The sequence below is a fragment of the Pleurodeles waltl genome, chromosome 8 (genome assembly GCF_031143425.1).
Source record: "Pleurodeles waltl isolate 20211129_DDA chromosome 8, aPleWal1.hap1.20221129, whole genome shotgun sequence".
In the NCBI taxonomy this organism is placed as follows: domain Eukaryota; kingdom Metazoa; phylum Chordata; class Amphibia; order Caudata; family Salamandridae; genus Pleurodeles; species Pleurodeles waltl.
In genome coordinates, this window is record NC_090447.1 from 131,904,049 (window position 1) to 131,931,737 (window position 27,689).

Genomic DNA, 27,689 nt, shown 5'->3' on the forward strand with positions numbered 1-27,689 from the left:
CCTCCTCTCCTAGGAGAGGTATCACCAGAATCCACACTTGCCAGGGTGCTGGGTACAGCAGCCCTGCACAACTCTCTCGCCAGCCCTGGATCACTACCTGGCGACTGACCACCCAACCTAGGGACGACACCCTTGGGCTGCACCGGGGTCCGGGGCGGGCTTCCCCCTCCCTGTACCCCACTTCCAGAGTCCTGCGTCTCCCCACCTCGGGAGAATCCACCAGAAGTTTCACACGGTGGGGTGAGCACACTAACCGCCCCCCCAACCAGGTCAGAGTTTACCCCCTGAACCTGTCTATCTAGTCCAGGGATGACACCCTTAGACTGGACCATTGCCCAGCGAACCATGACTTCCTTGGGAGCACACTTACCCCCTACCAGATCAGAGCTTACCCCCTGAATCTGGCAATCCAACCCAGAGTCACTACCCTCTGGTTGAACCACTGCCTGGCGCACCAGGACTTCCTGGGGGGCACACCTACCCCCCACCAGGGAAACACCTTCCCCAAGGGCCACACAAGAGTCTGGCTGGTGCAGGTCTCCTGACCTCTGTCCATCTGACAGAGTCTGGATTCCCCGAGCCCAGAAATGGTCTCACCAAGGTCATTCCTGGGGGGCTCTGCTCTCAGAGCTGACCCCTGACCCTCCAGGTTCTCCACTGGGGCCCGCAGCCCCCTCTCAACCCTATGCCTGGATTTCCACCTCTTCCGCTGTAGAGCGAGACTACCAGACACCAGGACCAGCGGAACGCTATCACCAGCCACCCCCCCAAGTCCTAATGACAAAATGGGATCCTTCTGAACAGCTGGCCCTACGGCACAGGCTAGGCTCACCTCCTGGCGTTCACTCATGGAACCCTCCAGGACCTGGGACTGGAGCTCAGGTACCCTGGGCCTCAGCCCAACCCCATTCCCTCTCCTCTGAGACTGGACATGGGGTGCCTTACCCGCCCCAATACACTGGGACCTACCTGGGACACAAGCCTTTCCCACCACACCTGGTTGGGAAACACCTAGACCACTCTCATTAGGAACACCCCCTAATGCCACACCAGACCCTCTGGTACGCAACCAGAAGTCTGCCTCCTTTGCAAGCTCCCTGGGGTCAGAGAGCTCACACACTGACAAGTGTTGGCGTAACTCTGAAAAACAACAACGAAGCAGGTGCTCTCTGACAATCAGATTAAACAGCCCTTCAAAATTGTTTACTGTGCTACCCTTCACCCATCCATCTAGTGCAATGCAGCAATCCTCCACAAACTCCTCCCAAGACTGGTGGGACAGTTTCTTACCACCCCTAAACCTTTTTCTGTATTCCTCAGGGGAAAAACCATACTTCACAATCAGTGCATTCTTTACAGCGGAGTACCCCTTTCTGTTACTCTCTTCCAGAGTCAGTAGGGCATCCCTTCACTCCTCAGGAATAAAGCCCCCTAGGCCAGTTCCCCAATCCTTCTAAGGGATCCTGCTCTCTACCAGAGCCCTCTCATATTCCTTTAACCACTGACGTATGTCACCGCCCTCTTGGAACCTAGGTACCAGATCTATGGGTATGTGAGGAACATCTTTGCTACAGCACTGTACATTGCTGCCACCACTGGACTCCACCTGCAGCGCTGGTGAGTCCAGAACCTTCAGACTGCGCTCTAGAGCGAGTCTTTCTCTGGCAAAAGCCCTCTCTGCCTCTGCCATTCTCTCCTTACTAAGGCCTTCTCTACCTCAGCCCTTCTCTCCTCAACAGCTAGGCGTGCTAACTGCAACTTCAGGTCCTTCTCTTCCTGCCTATCTCTTAGCTCATCAGGCGTCAAGGAATGAGAGGTAGCCCTGCTTCTTACACTGGACCCAGCAAGGGACTCCCTATCACAGGGGCCTTCCTTGTCAACTGGTGTCCCCAACCGGTCATTCTCACCGTCCTGATCAGTCTTTCTATCACTCTCTAGGGATGAGGTCTGGGAGCCCTCCCATTGGGAACGCTCACTACACTCAGGATCCTCTGGGTACTCCCTAAGCACACTCCCTCCCTGGGTATATGTCACAAACCTTTCAAAGAAATTCAGAGATCTCCTGAGGTCCCCTTCTACAGGCAGCCCTCTCTCTCTACAGAACCCCTCTAATTCCTCCTGCGTGTAAAACGGCAGGTCCTCTAAATCAAAGGTAAGTCCCATCTTGAAAAGGCACCAATAACTCAAATGTGACAACCACAATACCCAAGCGTGAGAACTGAAAAGAGGAAAAATGACCAAAGAGAGAAAGTTAAGAGAAGCCAAACATGTGATGGTCTAAAAGCAATCCTTGAAGTGAAATAATGAGTCACAATGGTATTGTGCAAGCGCAAGTCCTATCCTCACCGCTGACGACCAATGTTAGAAATGGGGTTTCTGGTTGGCTAGGGAATGCACCTCAGCCAGGCAGAACTTACCCACTCTAGTCAGGGCAAGGGAGTTACACGTCCAAGATAACCCCTGCTTACCCCCTTGGTAGCTTGGCACGAGCAGTCAGGCTTAACCCAGAGGCAATGTGTAAAGCGTTTGCACAACACACACAACACACGTGACGCAATATCCCCACCACAAAGGAAACACAACACCAGATTATATGAAAATATACTGTATTGTACACAAGGCAATTATCAGACCAAACATCACATATCAGTACTATCCTGCTACCTTAGCAGTTGTCAGAACGTTACACATTAGTTACTCTGCAACCTAGCAGTAGTCACACATAACACACAGGTTACTCAGTATTCTGCAACATAAGCAGTAGTCAGGAAAACACGTTATTACATCACAGCACTTGTCATAAGAATATCATAAAATGCCCATAGTAGGAACATTAGAAAACATATGGCAAGTTAGAAAAACATATTAGCAAGCATGTCCATAAAAGGAACATTTGCATACACATATGTAAAAAACATCAAACGCAGGTAGGTAATATATGAATCAAACAAAAGGCTGTAGAAAGAACTTTGGATTGCAACTATATTGGTCCTTTAAACTGTACCTGGTTGGATGAAGGCACCTCCAGTGCTTAGAAGGCGAACAATGGGGCCCCCGGCGCTCCTATGCGCAAAACGGGGGCCGCCCTTATACTCTGGGGTCAGAGGAGGGCGACATGCACCTCCTCTCTTTTATAGACAGGCCCCTATGGGGACCGTGATTACTGGGGGCCCCCCAGGGCCTCAACCGGCCCTCACAAGGGGGACCAAAGCCAGCAAAAACAACTTAGGGCAGGAGGGGGGCACCACGCACCCCCTCCGGTTTAATGACAGGCCCCTCCTGGGACCCGCGATCTCTGGGGCCCCCCCGGGCCTCCACTGGCCCTTCCACCAAGGGGGGGGCCCACAATAATGCCCGTTTTACCTAACAGCAGAAAAGGAGCGTCCTGCTCCTAACGCAGAGGCCAGGGGGCACTCTCCGTGCCTTCCCCTGGTCCTGCCGTGAAGCCACAAGAAGATCGGACACCTCCTGGGGCCCGAGCAGACACTCACCTGCACCCGATGTGGTGCGCGAGTGTTCTTCCAGCTTCCCGGGCCGCTGCGGTGATCTTATTTAAAGGGGCACAATGCAGCAAGGAGCCTACGAGCTCCCAAGGCTCCATAAGCACGCTGCAATCAGCGCTATGGCAGCCGCAACCACGGAGAAGCACCCCTCGTGAAGAAATGTATGCAGGGGTCAGGGCCACAGCACCCTGCCCCTGGGGAGCAGAATTTTAAGACAAGGTCCTCAGGTGGAGGGCCCAGCTACAGGCCAGCACAAGGGAAAGGCAGCAAGTGGCAAGTCCTTCACAGTGACCAGGCAGGTCACAGGTCAGCACAGCAGCAGCAGTCCATGGCAGTTCCTGGTGAGTCCTTTCAGCCTTTGGTGTCCAGTTCCAAGATGATTCCAAGAGTCTCCAAATTGTGGGGAAAATTCCCCTGTACTTATAGTCAGTTCTTACAGTGTTTTACAATGGTAGGGAGAGGAGGTTCCAGACAGTTACAACTGGTTCTGGGAGTGCCCCCTCTCTCCTTTCAGCACAGGCTCCAAACATCAGTGGGGGGTTAACAACCCTATTGTGTGAGGCCAGGGCACAGTCTTTACAAATGCAGGTGTGCCCCGCCTCTCCCTTCTCTCAGCCCAGGAAGACTATTCAGTATGCAGATGCACCTCTGTGACACCTCCACCCTCCCTGTGTACAGGCTGTCTGAAAAGTATGTACCTCCTCTCTTTTACAGACAGGCCCCTACGTGGACCGTGGTTACTGGGGGCCCCACAGGGCCTCAACCGGCCCTCATGAGGGGGGCCAAAGCCAGCAAAAACAACTTAGGGCAGGAGGGGGGCACCACGCACCCCCTCCGGTTTAATGACAGGCCCCTCCTGGGACCCGCGATCTCTGGGGCCCCCCCGGGCCTCCACTGGCCCTTCCACCAAGGGGGTGGCCCACAATAATGCCCTTTTTACCTAACAGCAGAAAAGGAGCGTCCTGCTCCTAACGCAGAGGCCAGGGGGCACTCCCCGCGCCTTCCCCTGATCCTGCCGTGAACCCACAAGAAGATCGGACACCTCCTGGGGCTGGAGAAGACACTCACCTGCACCCGATGTGGTGCGCGAGTGTTCTTCCAGCTTCCCGGGCCGCTGCGGTGATCTTATTTAAAGGGCACAATGCAGCAAGGAGCCTACGAGCTCCCAAGGCTCCATAAGCGCGCTGCAATCAGCGCTATGGCAGCCCCACCCACGGAGAAGCACCCCTTGTGAAGAAATGTATGCAGGGGTCAGGGGCCACAGCACCCTGCCCCTGGGGAGCAGAATCTTAAGACAAGGTCCTCAGGTGGAGGGCCCAGCTACAGGCCAGCACAAGGGAAAGGCAGCAAGTGGCAAGTCCTTCACAGTGACCAGGCAGGTCACAGGTCAGCACAGCAGCAGCAGTCCATGGCGGTTCCTGGTGAGTCCTTTCAGCCTTTGGTGTCCAGTTCCAAGATGATTCCAAGAGTCTCCAAATTGTGGGGAAAATTCCCTTGTAATTATAGTCAGTTCTTACAGTGTTTTACAATGGTAGGGAGAGGAGGTTCCAGCCAGTTACAACTGGTTCTGGGAGTGCCCCCTCTCTCCTTTCAGCACAGGCTCCAAACATCAGTGGGGGGTTAACAACCCTATTGTGTGAGGCCAGGGCACAGTCTTTACAAATGCAGGTGTGCCCTGCCTCTCCCTTCTCTCAGCCCAGGAAGACTATTCAGTATGTAGATGCACCTCTGTGACACCTCCACCCTCCCTGTGTACAGGCTGTCTTAAAAGTATGCACAAAGCCCCAACTGTCACTCTGCCCAGACGTGGATTGGAGTCACGCTGCAAAACATCAGAGTCATAAGCACAGATAAATGTGCACTTTCTAGAAGTGGCATTTCGGTGATAGTAATAAAAAATACACCCACACCAGTAAGCAGCATTTATTATCACCATCACAACCATACCAAACACGCCTACGCTACCCCTCTTAAATCAGACAATACCCCTTACACATAAGGCAGGGCATTTCTAATGCAATCCTATGAGAATTGGAGCAGCAGCGAGACACCAGTTAGGCTGTTTGTCACTACCAGGACAGGCCACACACCTTGGCACATGTCCTGCCTTTCTACATACATGGCACCCTGCCCATAGGGCTAGCTAGGGCGTACCTTAGGTGTGACTTACATGTAGTAAAAGGGGAGTTCTGGGCCTGGCAAGTAAGTTTAGATGCCAGGTCCCTGTGGCAGAAAACTGCGCACACAGGCCCTGCGCTAGCAGGCCTGAGACAGGTTTGAAAGTCTACTTCAGTGGGTGGCGCAAGCAGCGCTGCAGGCCCACTAGTAGTATTTAATTTACAGGCCCTGGGTATAGAGATACCACTGTACAAGGGACTTATAGGTAAATTAAATATGCCAATTAGGTATAAGCCAATCATACCAACTTTAGATGGGAGAGCACCTGCACTTTAGCACTGGTCAGCAGTGATAAAGTGCTCAGAGTCCTAGAGCCAACAGCGAGAGGTCAGAAAAACCAGGAGGAAGGAGGCAAAAAGACTGGGGATGACCCTGCGTAAGGCAAAAAGTCCAACAATGCTAATGTACATATGGACAGGATGACAGAAGATAATGGGGGGAGAGAGAAAGGGAGCACTGGGTCAATTACAGAAACAACACCACAGTTGGCATACATATTACCATGACACACAGGGATCAGGATTGAGCACTATACATCGCACTGGTATTACATTGGCTAAGTGCCACAGCAAAATGAGAGTGAACCACCGCCAACTGCACCCCTCCTGGGACCCACTAAGCCCTGTCTGACATGGAATGCTACCTGTCTAATTTAGCAGATTTTGCTATACACTCATTTACCTTGAGCTGGATCAGGCAGCAATGTCTGGGCTGGCATTAAGAGGCACCCACTAACTGAAACCCACCACCAGGATCCTGTGCAACCCAAAAATAATTGTTGTGACGCTCACTGTACTCAACCCCTTGTGGCTGCTGTGCTGCCCTCAAGCACTCATCCAGCTCTGGGTAGGCCACCACAAGTATGCGGGCCATCAGGGGGCTCAGCTTCCGATAGGCACCCCACCCTTGTTGGGAGGCTATCCCCAGCTGGGCCTCCACAGTCTTCCCGGGCCCAGCGTCTCAGGTGCTCCCACCTTTTCCTACAGTGGGTGCTCCGCCTGCTATAGACCCCCAGTGTCCCCAAGTACTTGGAGATGGCACACCACAATCCCTTCTTCTGATGGGTGCTGACCTGCAGAGATAATACAGAAAGGAGGACACCATTACCATACAATCCAGCCAGTCACACATATGGTCCAAAAATCCCATTTCCATCTCCATGGGCACACACATCACCCGGAGCACAGCATGTACACTACCACCAGACATACCCCCACCCAAATTACACATTGCTAGCACACACATCTCCATGCAACCTTGTCACAGGCATCATGCCCATGGTGTACTCACCTATTGGTCTGGAGGCCCAAACAGCTATTCATACAGGGGTGGGACCCCATTCACAAGGAGCTCTAACTCCTCTGAAATGAAGGCAGGGGCCTTTTCCCCTGTCACACAGGCCATGGCAGGATACAGACACAGGTCACAGCAGCACACACAGTGGAGGTGTTGTCCTGTGGAAAGTCAAGAATCAAGTGAGGTTTTAGGCAGAAAATGGCGGTCACGTCTGTGGCAGTGTACACCGTCACTGACGCCGGTGATCCCAATTGGACACTGTAGTCCATAGACCCCCAATTTAGCCAATGAGGAATAGCATGGCGGTGCAAGACCGCCATCCACCATGACTCCCAACACCGGCGGAGTTCCATCACTTCCACCGGTCCATACTTACTGGACAGGCAGTCGCCATTTATGGTGGTGGACAACATTCAGAAATTGGAACCTGCGTCATTGCTATAAAATGCACATAAATTGCCATTCACATTTTCCGATTACATACATGCTCTATGTACACTGAGGTGGTGGTTCCATTGTTCGCATTGTGACACCCTACTCACTCTTATGTCCATTAGATACCTACCACTGCGGAGGAATAGGACGAGGAGACAAGAGCGGGTGTACAGAACCCTTGCGGATTTGGCTACACTGGAGGACAGGCACATGATACTGACCTATAGACTGGACAGGGCCACAATCACAGAGCTGTGTACTCAATTGGAGCTTGATCTGATATCAGCTATCCGTCATATAACTGGGCTCTCCCCTCTTGTGCAAGTTCTATCAGTGCTCCATTTCCTGGCAACTGGTTCTTTCCAGTGACAGCGGTGTTGGCAGCAGGAATGGCACAGCCAATGTTATCAGTAGTGCTGACAAGGGTTTTGTCTGCCTTGGTCAAACATATGTGCAGCTACATCGCTTTCCCCCAAGTGGAGGATTTGGCCACTGTAAGGCTGGATTCTATGCAATGGGATATATAGTAAATATTATTGGTGCGATTGACGGAACACATATTGAATTTGTCTCATCCCCCCCTCCCGGAACACTGAACAGGTATTCAATAATTTGAAGAGTTTCCACTCACTCAATGTGCAAATGATGTGCCTGGCTGACCAGTACATCTCCCACGTCACTGCCAAGTATTCTGGGTCTGTGCATGACGCCTTCGTCCTAAGGAATAGCAGCATCCCAAATGTGATGACACAACTACAGAGGCACAGGATGTGGCTAATAGGTGAGCCAGAGTCCCCCATACCATTGAGTAAGGCTAATGTTTGTCCCTCAATACTTGCAGGTGACTCTGGCTACCCAAACCTATTGTGGATCCTGACCCCTGTGAGGAATGCCAGGACAGGGGCTGAGAATCAGTATAATGATGCACATGGATGAACCAGGCGGATCATAGAACATACTTTTAGACTCCAGAAAGCCAGAATTAGATGCCTCCAACTGACAGGTGGATCCCTCTGCTACTCCCCTGAGAAGGTTTGCAAGATAGTTGTTGCATGCTGCATGTTATACAACCTGGCCCTCAGACGATATTTGCGTTATCTGCAGGAGGAAGAGATTGGAAATGCCCATGTGGCAGCAGTGGACCCTGAGGACAGTGAGGATGTGGACAACAGAACATCAGTTATACGTCAGTACTTCCAATGACATACAGGTGAGACAGTGGAACTAACCATTCCTCTGATTATTTATCCTTTCAGTGTGGCTGTAGCATGATGGCACTCAATTCATTTGCATCTCAACTGACTGTCACCTATGCCTTCTCATTTTGCAGATGTTGGTGTTATTACTACTGCATACTGAAGTGATGTATACAGACAGCTACATGTCATTATTTGTATGTTATCACAGAGTTCAGGTCATTTGCACAAGATGTAACTGTTACCATAATTGCACATTTTCTTCACATAAATCACTATTACTCAAGTTGTGTTCAAGGGTGTTTATTGTAGTGAAAGTTATAGATGGAATAGTGCAATGGAATGGGGTGATGGTAGAGGTAAGTCCAGGGTATTGGTCCAGTCTGTTTGTAGCACAGGTCCAGTGTCCAAGGGGCCATAGGAAGGGGAGCATAGGCAGTTCAAAGTGGACAAGGTGACAGAGTGGGACAAAATGGTGACATTCAGGAGGGTCTCAATTCCTGGTGGTGGGCTTGGTCTTGGCAAGTGTCTCTGGCATCTGTCTGGGTCGCAGAGACTGTTTGTGGGATGGTTCACCTTCTCCAGGGGGAGGGGTGCCGGTGGCCTGTGGGTCCTGTGGCAGGGCCTTCTGTCCACTACCTGCAGCAGATGTGGTGGAATGTTCAGTTGACTGGCTAGTGGAAGGGGCACGCTGGCATGCTGTATATTCCCTCATTATGTTGGTCATGTCAGCCAGCACCCCTTTATGGAGACCATGGTGGTGTTGATGGCCTGCAAATCTTTCCTGATCTCCTGATGGTGTGCCTCCTGCAGCTGCTGGTTCTCCTGCATGATGTCAAGAATCTGACCCATCTTGTCCTTGGATTGTTGGTAAGCCCCCAGGACATTAGTGAGTGCCTCCAGGACAGTCTGTACCCTAAACCTGTCCTGCCCCTGGTGCACAGCTGTCCCCCCAGTGTCTCTGTCCCCCTGTGCCTGTGTCCCCTGAATGGTGGGCTCACTGCCCTTGACCCCAAGACCCTGATTGTTTTGGCTGTGAGGTGTGGACTGGGGTTCCTGTACAGGTGGGCACACTGCTGATTGACGGGTCCTGGGGATAGAGGTGTAGGGACTTTGGGTGGGTGCTATGGTGTTAGATACTGAGGGGGGAGGCTCTGTGGTGGACTGGGAGGTGGCTGGGATGGCCAAATGACCAGTGGTCCCTGATGGGCCAGGTAGTTCATCCAGATGTCCAGAGTTACTGTCATCACTGGGGGCATCTTCTGTTGGGGGACTGGATAGCCGTGGCACCTCCGGGCTGCTGGGATTGGCTGGGGCACCTGCAGGGATGTAAGTGATGTATTATGCTTCATGTCTGTGACATATTGTACATCCCTAGCTTCCCCTACATCATTCCTGTTGCCCTGCCACCTTTGTTTGTGTATGGTGATGTATTGTGGGATTGTTAGTTCTCAATGCTGTGCATGCATAGGTGGTGGGTGTACATGCAGGGCTGGGAGGGCTGTACATGCAATGGGTATGGCATGAAGGGCTTGGCATTGGGGTAGTTATATGTGTAGGTGCACTGTGTGGAATGAAGTGGAGTGATGGGATTCAGGGTGAAGGGGTGAGATGGCATGTAGGTATGGGGGGGTGATAGGTCGTAAATTTTGACTCACCAGTGTCCAGTCCTCTGGCTACACCAGTGAGTCCCTCAGGATGCAGTATTGCCAAGACTTGCTTCTCCCATGCTGTCAGCTGTGGGGGCGGAGGTCCACCGCCAGCTCTCTGGATGGCGAGCAGGTTCCTTGCTGCCATGGAATGTACCTTCCCCTGTAGGTCGTTCCACCTCTTTCTGATGTCATCCCTTGTTCTTGTATGCTGTCCCATAGCGTTCACCCGGTCCACAAATCTCCACCATAGCTCCATCTTCCTTGCAATGGATATTTGCTGTACCTGTGCTCCAAACAGGTGTGGCTCTACCCTGACTATTTCCTCTACCATGACCCGCAACTCATCATCTGTGAAATGGGGGTGCCTTTGTGGGGACATGGGTGTTGTGTGGTGTGTGTTGTGCAGTGCGTCTTGAATAATGTGGTGGGGTGCGTGACGGAAGGCTGGGTGTTAGATGTGTAGTTGTGTCTGTGATTTGCGTGTCTGTCTCATGGTTATTTTACATGTTCGTAAAGGGGTGTGGGTAATGTGGGTGTGTGTTTTATAGTGCTGTTGGTATGTGTGTGTGGTGTGTGTATTGGTGTCAGCTGTGTGTTTTTGGTATTGGCCGATGTTGTGTTGTTTTGTATTTGGGTGGGTCATAATGTGGAATACGTTGTTTTTTTGGCACCGACAGTTGAACACTTACCTTTGATCTGGCAGACATGTGTTTGTGGCAGTATTCTGTCGGTTTAGTATGAGTGTGTCTTAATATGGCAGATGGATGGTCGCCTCCGTGACGGTATGTTGGCGGCCGTCACAAAGGTAGTAAGCGGGATTTACTGCCAATGTCATTATGACCACCATAATCTCTTGTAGCTTGTTGTTAGTCCCTGTACCTTTAAAAGGAGGTCAGGTTTATGACCCTTGGAGTCCACTGCTTTGCCTGGGAACAAGAGAGGGAGCAAACAACATGTCCTGTACTCTTTTCTTCCAAATGTCCAGAAAGTGTTCTGGGAAAGCTACTATTGATGCTTCATTTATGACTGGCACCAGCCCGTGTGTGGAGGAAACTCCCAGTCACTCAATAAGCAATGGGGGTAAAAGTTCCCAGGAGAAACCCTAGTCAATTTTGCAACATTTCCTATGTGCCCTACTCTAAACACACACTGCCCGCATCTACCTAAAATCAAGATAGCACAAACTTTCTTCTCCTGTGCAGAGCTCCTGTGCCCATCCTAGAGGTACGGCCATGGAAACAGGCAACCCCTCCTCTATGGTAACTCTAAACCAGGCATGGGATGGCTCCTCTCCCATGGGGATTGGTGCCTGCCTGACTGGGGGAACAAAGGAAAGCCCTGCCCAGGTGTCAGTTGGCATTTGCCTGTGATAGGGTAGGACTGTTGAGTTGAATCAGGTTCCTTAATACAGCCCATATGTTCATCCAATCAGAGGAACAGGCACACCACCCCAGACCCAAGGCCCTTATCCTGCTCTAGAAACAGTTGCCACACCTCATACAAGTGGCTATTGAGTTACCAAGTCGCAGTTGGACTTCATGCAGACTCCGGAGACTTTAGTCAGAGAAAGGCTTATTTTCTAAAAGTACCTTTTCCAGAATATTTTGTAAAAATTTGACTTCACCAGTGAATAGGTCATTAATAAATACCTTTAAGTCTATTTGTATGTGTTTCCTAGATGGAGCTAAGATTTCTAAATTTAATACTGTATCCTAATGCTTTGCTATGGAACAACCACTCTTGCTACGGTGAAAATAGCTTTTGGTTGTTTTTCACTGCAACATGTGTTACATTAAAACATTTACATGTCCTATTTTATAATACCTTGTACCATGCCTTATGGTAGGCCTGGATGGAAATATGATTCCGCTCTGGTAGTTGGTAGAATTTAGTAACTCTGCGTTATGCATGTAACCAGGAGTTCCTGCCAAACTCTACCAATCTGCACGTGGTGAAGTTATTCTCCTGTTTGTGCCTCACGATGTTCGCCTGAACAATGTGAGGCTCTGTAACGCATTCTTGTGAGCGTGAGTGAGATTTGTCAGCTGCTAGCATGATTTTTGGTCTTCTAGGAGCCTTCTGGCACCATTTTGTGCCACAAGCTGTGGTGATTGCTGAATGAACGGTAGTGTTGTCTTCATTGTTTGCCAAACCTCCTTTGTCAGACAGGTAGTCTAACAAATCTTTATTCAGCTGAGGCCATGAAAGCACTGCAAACATCATACAATACATTGAAAGTTCTTCATTAATATCGAACCTGGCAGTTAAAAGCTGCATAATTCAAAATACAAAATTTTAAACATTTCTACACACAGAATATAGGCACAACCTACAATCATAACACTAATAACATAGGCTATTTTAAAGTTAACATATTTAGTGAAGTTTCAAATATTTTCCAGATATGTGAGGCTGATCTGCATAGAAAATTTCAAGAGATCCTAGCAATTGTAAAAATAATATCCCTTCATTATGATGCGGCAAGTCCGCATTGCACAAAACAGGAACCAAGAATGAGTGCCTTTGTTCTAAGTACAGGGTGCAGAACAAAGTAAAGTGACTTGTACATTGCTTAGAAGTATTGTCACACACACAGGGTGAAAGAACCTAGTTCCATGACCCAGACAAGGAAAGACAAATTTACCATGCAGCGTGCCCAGTCTAAACAGAGTTAACCAATGGCGATAAGTTTTGTTCAAAATCTATCCTAATTACGGCTCAGTTCTGCAAGTTGTTGACACTGCTACATATCTGACAACTGATTCTTTAGTCTGGGCCTCTTCTATGTAAGTATTCATATGGAATGCCAGGGAGCGTTCTTTGACAAATAGCTTGTGTTCAGGCCCCATAGTACATGGGTTTTCATATATCTCAGGTAAACTTATTTTTTGGAAAGATTCTTTCAAATATGAACGCCACACTATTTGATCTGACCTATCTAATGATAAGCAGTCAATAATAAGTGTTCTAGTTAAGCCAGCCTCAGGTGTTCGCCAGACTTTTTTAACCCAGAGTAATAACGGTGCCAAGCCAATCAGGCCTTCCTAAAATGTTAACCCAAGTTCTTCGTGGCATATTAGGGTAGCTGTACCCCCCGGAACAAACAGTAGTCTGCGAGTAAAGTGATTTGCTGCTCTTTGGAGAATATCAGTACTACTATAGCCCCATAGACCAGCACCATATGTTCCCACTGAGATGCACGTACTCCTGTAGAGGCTCAGCATTTTTTCAATTTACAATTGGTTTATTTTTTTAGTTTTTGAGCATCTCTGAAAATAGCCCATATGTTCCTGTTAAAGGAATGGTGTCCAGATGTTAAAAGTGATGACCAACTAAGAGATTGGGTAAAAAAAACTCCATACCAATTAAAATTCTTCACCATTGCTATATTACAATCCCCCATGTTAAAGTGCTTTGAATTTGCGTTAAGGCCATCACACGCCATTATATATGATTTTGTATGATTTACTTCAAGGTCTTCATGATTCATATACACTAAAAATAAATCCAAAAGAGTCTGGAGATCATTAGCTGTTTGGGTGATTAGCACTGGATCGTCCGCATACAGTAAGATGGGAATAGACTTATCCCCCATATGGGGAGACATTATCCACATTTTTGAGCAAATTATTATTGATCCCAAGAATGTAAAGCAGGAAGAGAAAGGGGGCCAAGATGCAACCCTGACTGACGTCCCCTGTAGAACTAATGTGGGTCGAGCATTCACCTGAAGGACCATAATGCACTCTAACTGTGAGATCTTGGTGTAAACACTTAATGAGAGTTAAAAGTTCAATCTCCACCCCCATCCTCGCCATTTGACCCCATTGCTTGGAGTGGTTAACAAAGTTAAAAGCACTTGATAGGTTGATAAAATCCAAGTGCATAAGGCTTTTTGTGCTTTGGCATATTTGCCCACGACAACGCCTAAACCTCTATCCAATCCTGGGCAAATATGTTGAAGCACAAAATATGTCAAAGCCTGCTTTGTACAACCAGTGTCTGTGTGTGTGTGTGTGTGTGTGTGAGACTGTGTGTGTGTTTGTCCTAGGCCACAATTTTGTCTTTCTTCTCCATGCCTTGTATCCCCTGGCCATTTTGTGTAGTTATAGACCTGCATGTGTTCTTTGTTGTCCATGCCTCCTTCCTTGATGTTGTTGTTTGACTATGTGGCTGATGGCCATTTTGGATAGGCAACCATTGTGCTTTTGCCATAGGCCTGCATGTGTTCTTTGTTGTCCATGCTGCCTTGCTTGTTGTTTGATCATGTGGCCGGCAGCCATTTTGTGTAGTCAGACAATGTGTTTTTGCCATAGTTCTGCATGTGTTCTTTGTTGTCCGTGCCTCACTGCTTGTTGTTTGACCATGTAGCCAGTGGCCATTTTGTATAGTCAGCAAGTGTGCTTTTGCCATAGGCCTGCATGGGTACTTTCTTGCCTATGCCCCCTTGCTTGTTAATTGACAAGGTTTCCACCACCCATTTTGTGTAGTCCATCTTTGTGATTTTGCCATATGACTGCATGTCTTTGCTGTCCATTCCTCTTTGCTTGCTGGTGTTTGAACACATGGCCAGTGTGTTAAATCCTTTTTACCACTTTTCAAAGCCATTTTCTATGGATACTAAAGAGGGCTATGCCTTTATGTTTTTCCTTCATTTTGTTAACTTTCTTCCATGATACCAGCACCTCCATGCATCCTAAAGGATTTCTCATAGTCCCCAGTGAGACATTAGCAATTACTTTTTTTAAATATTATTCAATTTTTCCCCACAGCACCTGCCTGCCATAGGTCTCTTAGGACACAGACATACACCAGCAGCAGTCACTATTTTAAGGATTATTCCAATTTTAGCTGCACCTTCAGCCTGCCATATGTCTCTTAGACCAGAGGCGCACACCAGCATTCACCTTTTTAAGGATTATTTAATTTTTCCTTGGCCTGCACCCGCTGCCTACCATAGGTCTCTTAGGCCACAGGCACACCAGCATTCACTTTTTAAGGATTATTCCATTTTCCCTACACCCCCTGCCTGCCGTATGTCTCTTAGGCCATAGGCACACACCAGCATTCCCTTTTTAAGGATTATTCCATTTTACCCTGTACCCCCAGCCCGCCATGGGTCTCTTAGGCCAGAGGCACAGACCTGCATTCAGCTTTGTAAGGATTATTTTATTTTTCTCTGGCCTGAAACCTCTCCTTAGGTTCATTAGGCTATAGGTGCACACCAGCATTCACGTTTTAAAGGATTATTCAATTTTTCCTGCATCCCTAGCCTGCCATGGGTCTCTTAGGCTAGAGACGCATACCAACATTCACCTGTTTAAGGATTATTCCATTTTCCCTGGCTTACACCCTGTGCCTGCCATAGGTCTTCTAGGCCCTAAGCACACACCAGAATTCACTTTTATAAGGATTATTCAATTATTCCCTGCACTCCCAGCCTGCCATAGGTCTCTTAATCCATAAACACACACCAGCATTCACTTTGTTAAGGATTAAGCATTTTACCCTGCACCCCCAGACTGCCATAGGTCTCTTAAGTCGTAGGTGTGCACCAGCATTCATTTTTTCAAGGATTATTCAATTTTTCCCTGGCCTGCACCCTCTGCCCGCCACAGGTCTCTTTGGTCACAGGCGCACACCAGCATTCACCTTTTTAAGGATTATTCAATTTTTTCCTATGCCCCAGCCTGTCATAGGTCTCATATGCCATAGACTCACAACAGCATTAATTTTTTAAGGAGTATTTAACATTTTCTCTGCACCCACCTGTCTGCCACAGGTGTCTCACCTTAGAGGCACATAAGCTAACTTTTACATGTGCATGCTGTTGTTATCATAATTGAAATATTATGGTATGGTTTGGATTGGAATGGTCAATGGATACACTATTGTTAATTATTTGGGACAGCCTCACTAAATTATATTGGGCCTCATTACGACCCTGGCGGCCGGTGGTGAGCTGGCGGTAACACCGCCAACCGGCTGGCGGTGTTCAGCCAGCTATTATGACCGTGGCGCAATAGCCACTGCCACACCGCCGGCCCCTCCAACATACCGCCAGGCTTCTGCCTGGCGGTTATAATCCCCAGGGCAGCGGTGCTTCTACCGCTGCCCTGGGGATTATAAGTCCCCGACCGCCAGCCTGGCCACAGCGGTAAACATCACCATGGAAAGGGTGGCGTTAAGGGGGACTTGGGTGCCCCTGGGGTCCCCTGCATTGTCCATGCACTTGGCATGGGCAGTGCAGGGGCCCCAAGACATAGCCCCGTCATGCATTTCACTGCCCGAATTTCAGGCAGTGAAATGTGCGATGGGTGCTACTGCACCCGCTGCACATCAGCATTGCCGCCGGCTCTATTACGAGCCAGCAGCAATGTTGATGTGTCTTTTCCACTGGGCCAGCAGACGGTAACACTGTTACAGTCCACTGGCCCAGCAGAAAAGTCATAACAGGGAGCTAGGAATACAGCCTCAGCAGTCTTTTTTAAAAGAGCCTGAAGATGGCCCCAAAGAAAGCTGTTCCTGCCAGGAAAGTGGCAAGTGTGGAGGAGAAGAAGAAGCAGATTGCCAGCATTTGTGTGCTGCTGTCCACTTTTTCTGGAAACATGGTGTGTCTGCCACACCATCCTCCTGGCAGCAAGCTGGAAGGAGCGCTCCCGCATCAATGGCACCACTCTACCCTAAGACCAAGCCCATGCCTTTGCAGTAAGGCAGCCAATGAAATCATGATGATGAGCAGTGAGTCCGAATTGGACTTGCTTCACGCCAAAATACCCAATCATCACAAGAAACTGAGCAAAGTGGACACAGGAGCCACAGCCAGCAACCGTTCTTCCTGAAATAGGAGCAGAAAAGGAGGCTGTGCTTCTTAATGAGCAAGATGTAGGTCTTGATGAACTATTGGCTTCCCGATCTCCAGTAAGAAAAAGAAAGGGCAGTCTAACATCTTCTCCAAGCCCCTTTCTGATGATCTGGACATGGACTGAACCCGGGCTGAGTCAGAGACCTGCCAGGAGAGAGATGGGAAAAAGAAAGCTCCTGAAAGACTTAAAATTATGGAAAGGGACAGTGATGAGGACAAACCAGTGATTGTCAGTATGAAAGCCAGCTCAGAGGACACTGAGAGTATCCCCCATTCAACCTGCTCAGAGGGATATGGCACTGGTTAACCCACCACTGCCAGTTTCCACATTTGTAAGGCCTGCGTTCACCACTACATCAGCTGAAGTACGCAATCTACCTCTGGTTTTCCGGCATTGGCACACTAAAAGATTTCTACTCCGTAGTTTGGGATTTCCTTACGATTAGCAAGTGGGAGGATAACATTGCAATATGTTCCATGCTAATGTTCATCAAGTTTAGCCTGGTTCACAATATGGGACTGGAGACCAAACAACCCATACGACATTATGCAATTCGATGGGAGGACCAACTTCGAAAAATTGCTGAAGGTGGTGGTGGTGACGAGAGAGGGAAATCAGCTCCCATTATGGTGGGAGGTGAAGGTGATGAGCAAGAAGAGGGTGACAGGTTTACACAAAGCAGTCCTATCTCCAGCAGTGCACCAGTATCACCCTTCTCGGTGACCTCAACATGGCACAAGAGTCATATGGAGACACTACAGCATATAGTGACTGTCCAAAGATGCACATTGAGTCTACCACCTCCTAGTTCTTGGCATCACCTTTGGCAGTGTACTGGAAAAGAAAAAGGCTGCTATTATGGGCATGTTTAGGCAGGAGGGGCTCTACAAATGCAACCAACCAATGGTACCTTTGTAAAATGGGAAGCTGGCTAAAATGTTAGCACTGGACCTCTTCCCTTTTTCTTTTGTGGATGGAGAAGGATTTTTAGAATTTGTGGTGGCCATCTACCCAAAATGGAAGGTTCCCAGTCCAACCTATTTGTGCCAAAGCACTCCATCATGATGTGCTGCAATCAGTTAGAGAAGCTTTGCAGCAGAGTGCTGCTCACACTATTCACTTGATGACAGACATGTGGTGCAGTTGTCACACAACTAATTATATGTGTATCACTGCACACTGGATGTCATTTGTGGGAGTTAGACCACAGCTTTCTTCTAGTCTCAGCACTGAAAAGATATTCGAGGATGATCAGCAGCATGCAACAGTTGAAATTTTTACCATGGAGAAATCCTATATAGCTGCAAACATCTTGAAAGACTTTAACAGCAAGGTGGTTCAACAGCTGAAACCCAGACATCTCAGAACTGGATTTGTTTCCGCAGACTATGGAAGTAATATAGATACAGCATGGCAGACAGTGGCTATTTCAGGGTTATGTGCTTGGCACATTGCATTAACCTGATTGTGCTGAACGTTCTCAAAAAAGAAGACATGGGGCCTGACTTATAAGTTGGCAGATAGGTTACTCCATCACAACAGTGACAGATATCCTGTCTGCCAAAATCTAAATCCCATTCAATATAATGGGATTTAGATTTCTGCGGACAGGGCATCCATCACTATGGTGACAGAGTAACCTGTCAGCTAAGTTCTAAATCAGGCCCAGTGTCAGCACCATACTGGCCACCGGCAGAAGAATCTGCACTCTTTTTGTCATTCTTTTAAAGCCCAAATGTAGTTGAGAATCATTCAGAATACTAATGGCCTACCAGTTAATACCCTTATATGCAGGAGGTGCCAACATGTTGAAACTCGACCTACTACATATTGCAGCATCTATTTGAGAAGGACAGACTGATCACTCACCCTGTTCTTCAAAGAAGAGTGGATGCAACTAGAAAAAGCATGACCATAGTGATAGACAAATGAGGCCTAGACAAAATGACTGACAAAAATGTTACTTCCTTTAGAGGCTTTCACAAGGGAAGTCAGCAAGGATAACAGTACCATGAGCAATGCTATTCCATTATTGCATCTGCTACAGGACCAGTTAAAAAAGGTGTCACAAAGATTTGCCGGTGTGAAAGAAGATGACAGTGTGAAAGAAGAAGCATATGAGTTGGTTGAGAGCTTAATCCTTTACTTGGCTGTAAATCCAAGGCTACAAATAGAGATTATGTCCTCCAAATAGTACATCTGTGCCACAAATCATGATCAGCAGTACAAGAAAATACTAGCCACTTTCCTTTCTCTTTCAAAAGGGGATGTTTCACTATAAAAGATGTAGATTGTTGAGCAAGCGAGAGACCTGGAAGAAGAATAGCTGGAAGTTAGAGGCCTGGGCACAATGTCTGGTGTGCAGCCTTCAATCTCCAGAGAGGGAAAGGCTGTTGTCTCACAGCAGCCAACACCAGAAACAACACCGGCAACTACAACAATACTAACAACAGAAGAATCAGACCCAACCTCTGCAATGGCTTGGTTTCAAGTGGCAGGGCTTAAGTGAAGTGCAGAGGGAAAGCCAACAGAGATTGAGCAAGTGGCAGTACCAACGACCATTCAGAGGATGGTCCAAGACTGTCTGGATGACCCAAAAGAGGTCCATCTGGAACAGACCCCATTGATCTATTAGCATGGAGATGTGCCAATGCCCAGAGCTCAGCAGGCTGGCAATGAAGTATCTGGCTTGTCTGGTAGCAAGTTTGTCTGCTGAGCATTTGTTCAGTGCAGCTGACACAGTTATCACAGTCAAAAGGACTAGTTTCTCACCTTAAAATGTGGAGAGATTGACCATGATTAAAAGGAACCAACAATTCATGCCACAAGTTTACACTGTTCCTAAAACATAACAGGAAGAGGATAAGGTGATTGGTCTGACTCAAGTTTGTTAGCTGACCAACTTCTGTGTGAACTCCTGAGTCTGAGGATGAACTGTACTTCCTTGACTGTGTAGGCCACAAAACAAACTTTGACAATATTGATGAGCTGCTTAGCAAAAAATGTATATAGTTACAGGAACATTTATGAAATACTTGCATTGCCCTTGAACCATATTATGTGAGGCAAGACCAATACAACTCTTGAGATAGATTTAGCAAGCCATGCGAGACCACCTTATATGGCCTTGGCTAGCTTACTAAATTTAGAATAAGGCAATGCAGTGTAAATCACTGCATGTCATTACTATGCCCTGCAAAGGCATTCCATTGGTGGAGCATGGGTGACCAAAAGTCCAAGTTTGCAACTTTTCAGTATTCACAAAGGTAAGTTACGAGTAGTATGTTTACATCCGCACTCGGGACGGATATCCACCCCAAGGGCGCAGATTCCAATCCGGGTGCAGAGAATACTCTCAGGGTGGGGAGATTACACTCTGGGTGTGGAGTGGGATTCCTGCATTTAGGGAAGAGATTCTGCCTGAGTGCAGAGATTCCACCCCGAGTCCTGACGTACTTTCTATAGTGGCACAGTACAGTAGCAAAACATTGCTGTTCCCCTGGGGCCATTGGAGTTTAATTTGGATGTCATAATTGATGATATAGTAGCAAAACAGTCTGGGCCAAGTGTTTCTGCTAATGCGTCATACAGCACTGACTGAAAGGAATAGTTGAGCCAGCCCAAAACACCAACATAATCAATTCAAAACATGATTTTGGTTTAAAGGATTTCATAGTGAAAAAGAACAGACACTTTATGTGTGATCAGAATGAATTACCTGCCATTAATGAGCAAGATGTATATAGAGATATGTATATATCGCATATGCGTCACAATTAATACTTGATTATGCAACATTGAGGGAGCCATGCTGGTGGGTATGCATACTTTCGGGCATGTTTTTGGGCAGCCCAGGTGTAGAATGTAAAGGACTTATAATTCTGAGGTCCCTGCTCTTCTCCAACTCCCTCATCCATTGCACTACCCTAAGTCTAAACTTAGGTTATAGGTTTCAGCTGATAGAGTCTGGCAGATGGGACACACTTGGTGGAAAATGGATGTACTATCCACTGTATTACTTTAGACAGTGCATAGACAAATATGATGAACTGTAGTGCCTTGAACAGGATATTTTATTTGTCAGAGTAACCCATCTGCCAAACTGTAAATAAGGCCCTTAGTCCCACATTATACATAGGCCTCTAACATAAATCAAGAAATACCTTCACTTGGCTGTGCGGAAACTTAGTCCACAGGGAGTTAGGTAGTAGGGACCGGGGTAGGTAGAGGTTTAGCTATGGAATGGGTGGGTGTTGATCATATACTACTCTTTTGCCTCTTAGTCACATTTATTGATGGGAGGAAAATATTGGAACTGCCAGTCCATAATGGAAGACATGAAATATAACTTCACTTGGGCAGATAATTGTGGCATAGTCATCACATGCAGAGATAAAATGTACTTTTTTAGGAAGGCTAGGACAGAAAGACTGAATGATGAAGTGAAGCACTAGTAGGTGACAGAGTGGGCACTGCGAAAACACCTTGTCTTCGGTTTGTGGTGTGTGTTTTGCTGACTTAGTCCCACTGTGCAGCTGTGCATATGATTTCACCACCTGCATTCACTGCAAGAGCAGCACCATATTACAGTACCCTACTGTTTTAGGTGGCGATATGCAGAGTGCAGGGACTGGACTCTAAGTGATGGGCGGGATATCTGCCTTGCTGAACCAATACAGTATTGTCAATAAGAATGCAAGGTGACTTGCCACTTGTCCCTGCCACCACTGGGACTTCTCCCTCTCCCTGGACTGCCTGACCTTCCATCAAAGCCCTTGCTGAGATGGCACAGCTGGTGGTCTGTGCGCCTGGTGAAAAACATAATGCACCTATCTTAGATACTAGACAGAAATTTCAGAATTTATTTTGCACAATGTACTACAGATATAGCTCACTACAGTTAGGATAGTTATCTCACAGTGTCTTCTTCTACAAAAGAAATCACTTTGGGAGGTTTGTGTAATTGCTGGACAACATCTTTAAAAAAGGTAGCCATTGAGTCAAACATAAACATTTTCTTCTAATGGAGGGATATCAAGGAATTGAGATTAGGAATCAGAAAAAAAGGAAAAGGCGTAAGTTAAGGCTATGAATGGATAAGGGGTAGAAAGGAATGCAAAATACATATGGTATTGGTTGTGGTATCTCATTTCTGCCGTGCTGCACGATCATAGAAACTGCTAGTATAAGACAACATTCAATCAATCAAGTATTTGTAGAGTGCGTCTTGTCACCAACGAGGTACCCAATCGCTTGCAGTAGGTCTCATTTGAAAAGCCATGTCTTGACCCTTTTCTGAATTTTATCAGCAATAGGGCTGTACGGAGGTGGAGGGGAAGGGCATTCTAGGCGTTGATGGTGAGATGGGAAAAGGAGCTTTCTCTAACATGGCAGCTGCGTGTACGAGGGAACTGTGCAAGGGCCAGATGTACGGAGCAGACGTTCCTGCGGGGGTGGTGGAAGTGCATGCTCTGGTTCAGGTAGGCTGGTCCTTGGTCATGGAGGGCTTTGTCTGTGTGGGTGAGGAGCTTGGGGTGGCATCTCTACTGAACCGGGAGCCTGTGGAGATCTTTGGGGCGCTAGGAGTTGTGGGCTCTCTTGGGCAAGTCAAGAATCAGTCTGGTGGCTGAGTTCTGCATTGATTGGAGCATTTGCATAACTTCATTGGTGGTGCCTGCATAGAGTGTGTTGCTGTAGTAAAGCCAGCTGGTAATGAGAGCATGGGCGACTGTCTTTTTTGTGTTGATGGGGAGCTGCATGAAAATTTTTCAAAGCGTGTGAAGTGTGTGAAAGCAGGCTGAGGCAACAGAGTTGACCTGAGGTCTCATGGAGAGTTTGTTGTGTAGGATGATGCTAAGATTGTGGGCGTGGTCAATCGGCATGGGGATGGGGCCGAGCTCTGATGGCCACTAGGAATGGTTCCAGAGGGTTTTTTTTTGCCGAAGTTGAGAACTTTCTGCCTTGACTGTGTTAAGCTTTAGGCAGTTGTCCTTCATCTATGCTAAGATGTTCTTCTTTCGGTTGTGATAATTCATCTTGGTTGATGTGGGGTTGACAGAGAGTGATAGGACAAGGTGAGTGTCGTCGGCATAAGAGATGATGTTGATGTTGTACGATATGATGAAGTCAGTGAGGGGAGTCATGTTAATGTTGAAGATGTTGAAGAGTGTGTAGTTAAGGGATGAGCCCTAGGGAGCACTGCAGATATTATGTTTCGCTTGCAATGTGAAGAGGGGAGGTGGACATTCCGGGCACATCCTGTGAGGAAGGATGCCATCCATCTAAGCACGTCATCAGTTATTCCTATCTGGCGCAGATAGTGGATGAGAGTGTGGTGGGAAATCGTGTCAAATACAGCAGATTCTCCTATGTCGAGTAGGGCATGGATGTCATCTGAAGCAGTGATCAGAGCTGTTTCGATGCTGTGGTTGGTTCTGAAACCTGATTGTGAAGAGTCTAGTAGGTTGTTCACTCCAGGTGTTCAGTGAGGTTGAGGTTGCCGGCCTTCTCCAGTTTTGTAGTTTGTTGGGGTCTGATGAGGGTTTCTTGAGGAGGGGTCTGATCTCAGCATGTTTCCATGCATTGGGAAAGGTGGCCAAGGCTTACGAAGCGTTAACAAAGCATTGATGATGGTGCTGAGTTGGAGGCAGATCACGTGATCTAGAAATAAAGGAATTTATTTCTAAAAAAATTATCAATTCACTAAAAAACATTATAGAGACATAACAGTTAGGCAACACAATTAAACAACTGTACAAATTCACTGAGCAACCCTTTGGCTGCAGTAATGTGATAGGAAATAAAATGAAAAATATCTTAGCAATTCACTGAAAAAAAACAAAGGTTAAAAGGATGTTATAGTTAGGAAATAAAATTATGAAAACCTTAGAAATTCACTGAAAAAAACAAAGATTCGATTCACATTTCACATGTACAAAACCATAGAAATTCAGCAGTTATAGCTACCTGAGCTAACTATAACTTGCACCCCCGTAATGCACTGCTTATGACCTCACATATTACATCACTCATGACATGGTCAGTGGCATCACTGATGATATCACTGATGACATCTCAAATGACACCACTGATTTCATCAGCCACTAATGTAAGTAATTACATGGATGTGTGATTGGGTGTAGACGTGGGTCTATGGGTGAGTCAAAGACTGTGATATTTTTCTTTGTCATACCTTCCATCCACCATCACTTAGAAAAATCTATTGAACAATTAGTTCCAAAGAAAAATAAGGACAAATAGGTAATATGTTAGCCATTTTCTTCAAACATAACAAATCAAAATCACAATGTATTGGTGTCATACATTTCAAGGTAACAAGTCGCAAAACAGTCTGTGCCATTTAGAAGTTGACATTCTAGAACCATGACACCATGGAAGTAAGGTAATCTTTCATAAAACCAAATTAAATAGGCAGACTATAATAGATTCATGACCTCAGCTGGAGCCAGACATCCTGCCCTCATAATAGGAATCCTACATCAGTAACACCAATAGTCTACACCACAGTAGTACTAAAAAGTGAGGCCACATGACCATTTCAGGACACTGTGGCAGTAACTGGTGCAATGTCAAACTCACCATTCAGTGGTGTACTAAAAAAGGTATTTTAAGCATGAGGAGACACATGAACAGCTTCCTAAACTGAACACAAATTGAAAGTTTAGCCAATGTAAAACGAGTCCAACATGCTAAGGCTTGACATATACATGTGGTTTGAGAAAGTTAAGCAGCACATATTGCCTCAGTGGCAACATCCAACAGGAAACAGGTCTAATACCATCTCAAGGACTTCCATTCAGTCACAGTACCCCCTTCTCTAGAGATCTGTTCACCCAAAGTGGGTGTCTGTACCAGGATCAATCCATGTTCCTTTTGTACTTTCCAACAGCAAAATATCACTTCAGATGTCACAACTCTGAAGTGACCAAATGAAGATGACATGGTAAAGGACCCTAAAACAGAACAAGGGAAAATTAATGATGTCATATAACAAATTTGACTAAAAAGATAAGTTACTATACTCAGCACAAACAAAGTTAAACTATGTCAACAAACACAATATTCAACGTAGAGTAACTTTGATCCACAAACATTTTTGCCTTGGATTTTCCTGAACTGACCAGTCCAACCAAATTACTACTATAGAGTGATATGTTAAGTATGTCACAAGTTGTTTTTACACTGGATGTCAAAATATGTAAGGGTACACTTACACTCAGGTGAAGAAGTGGTCAATGATACCTTGACGTAGGTCAATTCCCTCCTCTTCACCACTGTCATCTTCACAGGACATTTTAACATCCTCACCCAGTGGTTCTTCATGGTCTCCATCCTCTGCGATGATGGGGATGTTCCGTCTCAGGGAGATGTTGTGCAGCATTCAGCAGGCAACCATGATTTGACACGGCTTATTGTGTGAGTAGAGGAGGGCTCCACTGTTCTTGTCCAGACACCTAAACCTGGGCTTCAGAAGCCCAAAAACCCACTCCACTTGCCTTTGTGTTCTTCCATGGGCCTCATTCAAGCGGGCTTCCCCTGGAGTTGTTGGATTCCTCAGTGGTGCCAAAAACCATGGTCGATTAGGATATGCTGAGACTCCTACATGGAAACAAATAATTGATAGTTTGAAATAATATGAAGCGATTGTACATTCCTAAACTAGGATTAAGTCAAATGATTCTCAAGGCATATTGTACTTACCAACAAGCCAGGCCCTCTTAGGTCCAAGTTGTGACATTTGTAGGGGTATGCTGTTGCGTAGTACAAAGGAATCAAATGTTGTCCCAGGAAAGGGGGCACACACACCTGAGAAGTATACATTTGGTAAACAGACAACTTGCACAATTAAGGAATGGAAGTTCTTTCAATTGTGGCAGACCTGTTCCTTGGAGTGTGGTAGTACCAAGGCAATATGTGTGCCATCAATAGCTAAACCACATGTGGTAGGCCTCCCAAATCATAAAATTCTCCCTTCAAATTGGCTTAATTCTGAACACTTGGAAACTGGATGAAGCTGTTGATGGGTGTCATCATTGAAGCAAGGACTTCTTGTAGCACACCACTAAAAGTTGGCTGTGACATCCCTCCAGATACTGCCACAGTGTATTGAAAAGAGCCAGTGGCCACAAAATGAAAGTCAACATTAAGGACTACCATGAGTTTCACTACTGGTGATATTGCTGTTGTATTCCTATTGAGAGGCAGGAGATCAGGTTTTAGCTGCGGACACACATCTAGTATAGTTTGCCTACTTAATCTGACTTCTTTTATTATGTCCCTTTCCTCCATGGTATCAAGATCTGAACATGGTCCGAAGACTTGAGAATGTCGCCTTCTACCCAAACTGGATTCATATGTCTGCATGTAAGCAAAACAAATTATTAATTAAAATTGTCATTGTTGGACCTGGCCCTTTTTGCAGGGTCATCCCCAAACTTTTTTGCCTCCTTCCTCCTATTTTTCCTGACCTGTTTTTGTTGGCTTTTGAACTCTGAGCACTTTACCACTGCTAACCAGTGCTAAAGTGCATATGCTCTCTGTGTAAATTGTACTGTTAATTGGTTTATCCATGACTGGCATATTTGATTTACTAGTAAGTTTCTAGTAAAGTGTACTAGAGGTGCCCAGGGCCTGTAAATCAAATGCTACTAGTGGGCCTGCAGCACTGGTTGTGCCACCCACATAAGTAGCACTGTAATCACGTCTCAGACCTGCCACTGCAGTGTCTGTGTGTGCAGTTCTAAACTGTAAATTTGACTAGGCAAGTACCCTTCCCTTTTCCTACATATAAGACACCCCTAAGGTAGGCCCTAGGTAGCCCCATGCGCAGGGTGCAGTGTATGGTTAAGGTAGGACATATACTAATGTGTTTTCTATGTTCTGACAGTGAAATACTGCTGAATTTGGTTTTCACTGTTGCAAAGCCTGTATCTCTCATAGGTTAACCTGGGAGCTGCATTTAAAACATGATTAAAGCGTAGCTTCCCTTTGGGAGCAGATAGACATGTGGAGTTTGGAACCTTTGAACTCACAATTTAAAAATACATCTTTTAGTAAAGTTGGTTTTGAGATTGTTTGTTTGAAAATGCCACTTTTAGAAAGTGGGCATTCTCTTGCTTGAACCATTTTGGTGACCCCTTCCTGTTTGTGGATTCCCTGTCTGGGTTAGTTTGACAGTTGGGCTGTTTGCACCTCTCTCCAGACAGTGACACAAAGGGGGCTGGGGAGTAGCCTGCATATTCTGATGAGCCATCTGTGCTAGGAGGGAGGGGAGGAGTGGTCACTCACACCTGAAAGGGCTGTGCCTGCCCTCACACAATGCAGACTCCAACCCCCTGGTGTGTATCTGAGGCCTTGCCGGGGCAAGGCAGGATTTCACAAACAAGTGAGACTTTCCTTTGAAGTAAGCCTACTTCAAAGGCCAAAATGGGTATAAGAAGAGGACCCAAAAACAGACTTCAGACACTTGTTGGGCTAGAAACTCTACCTCACAGACACTTCTGGATAAGAAACCTGCTGGTGAATAATCCCTGAACCAGACCT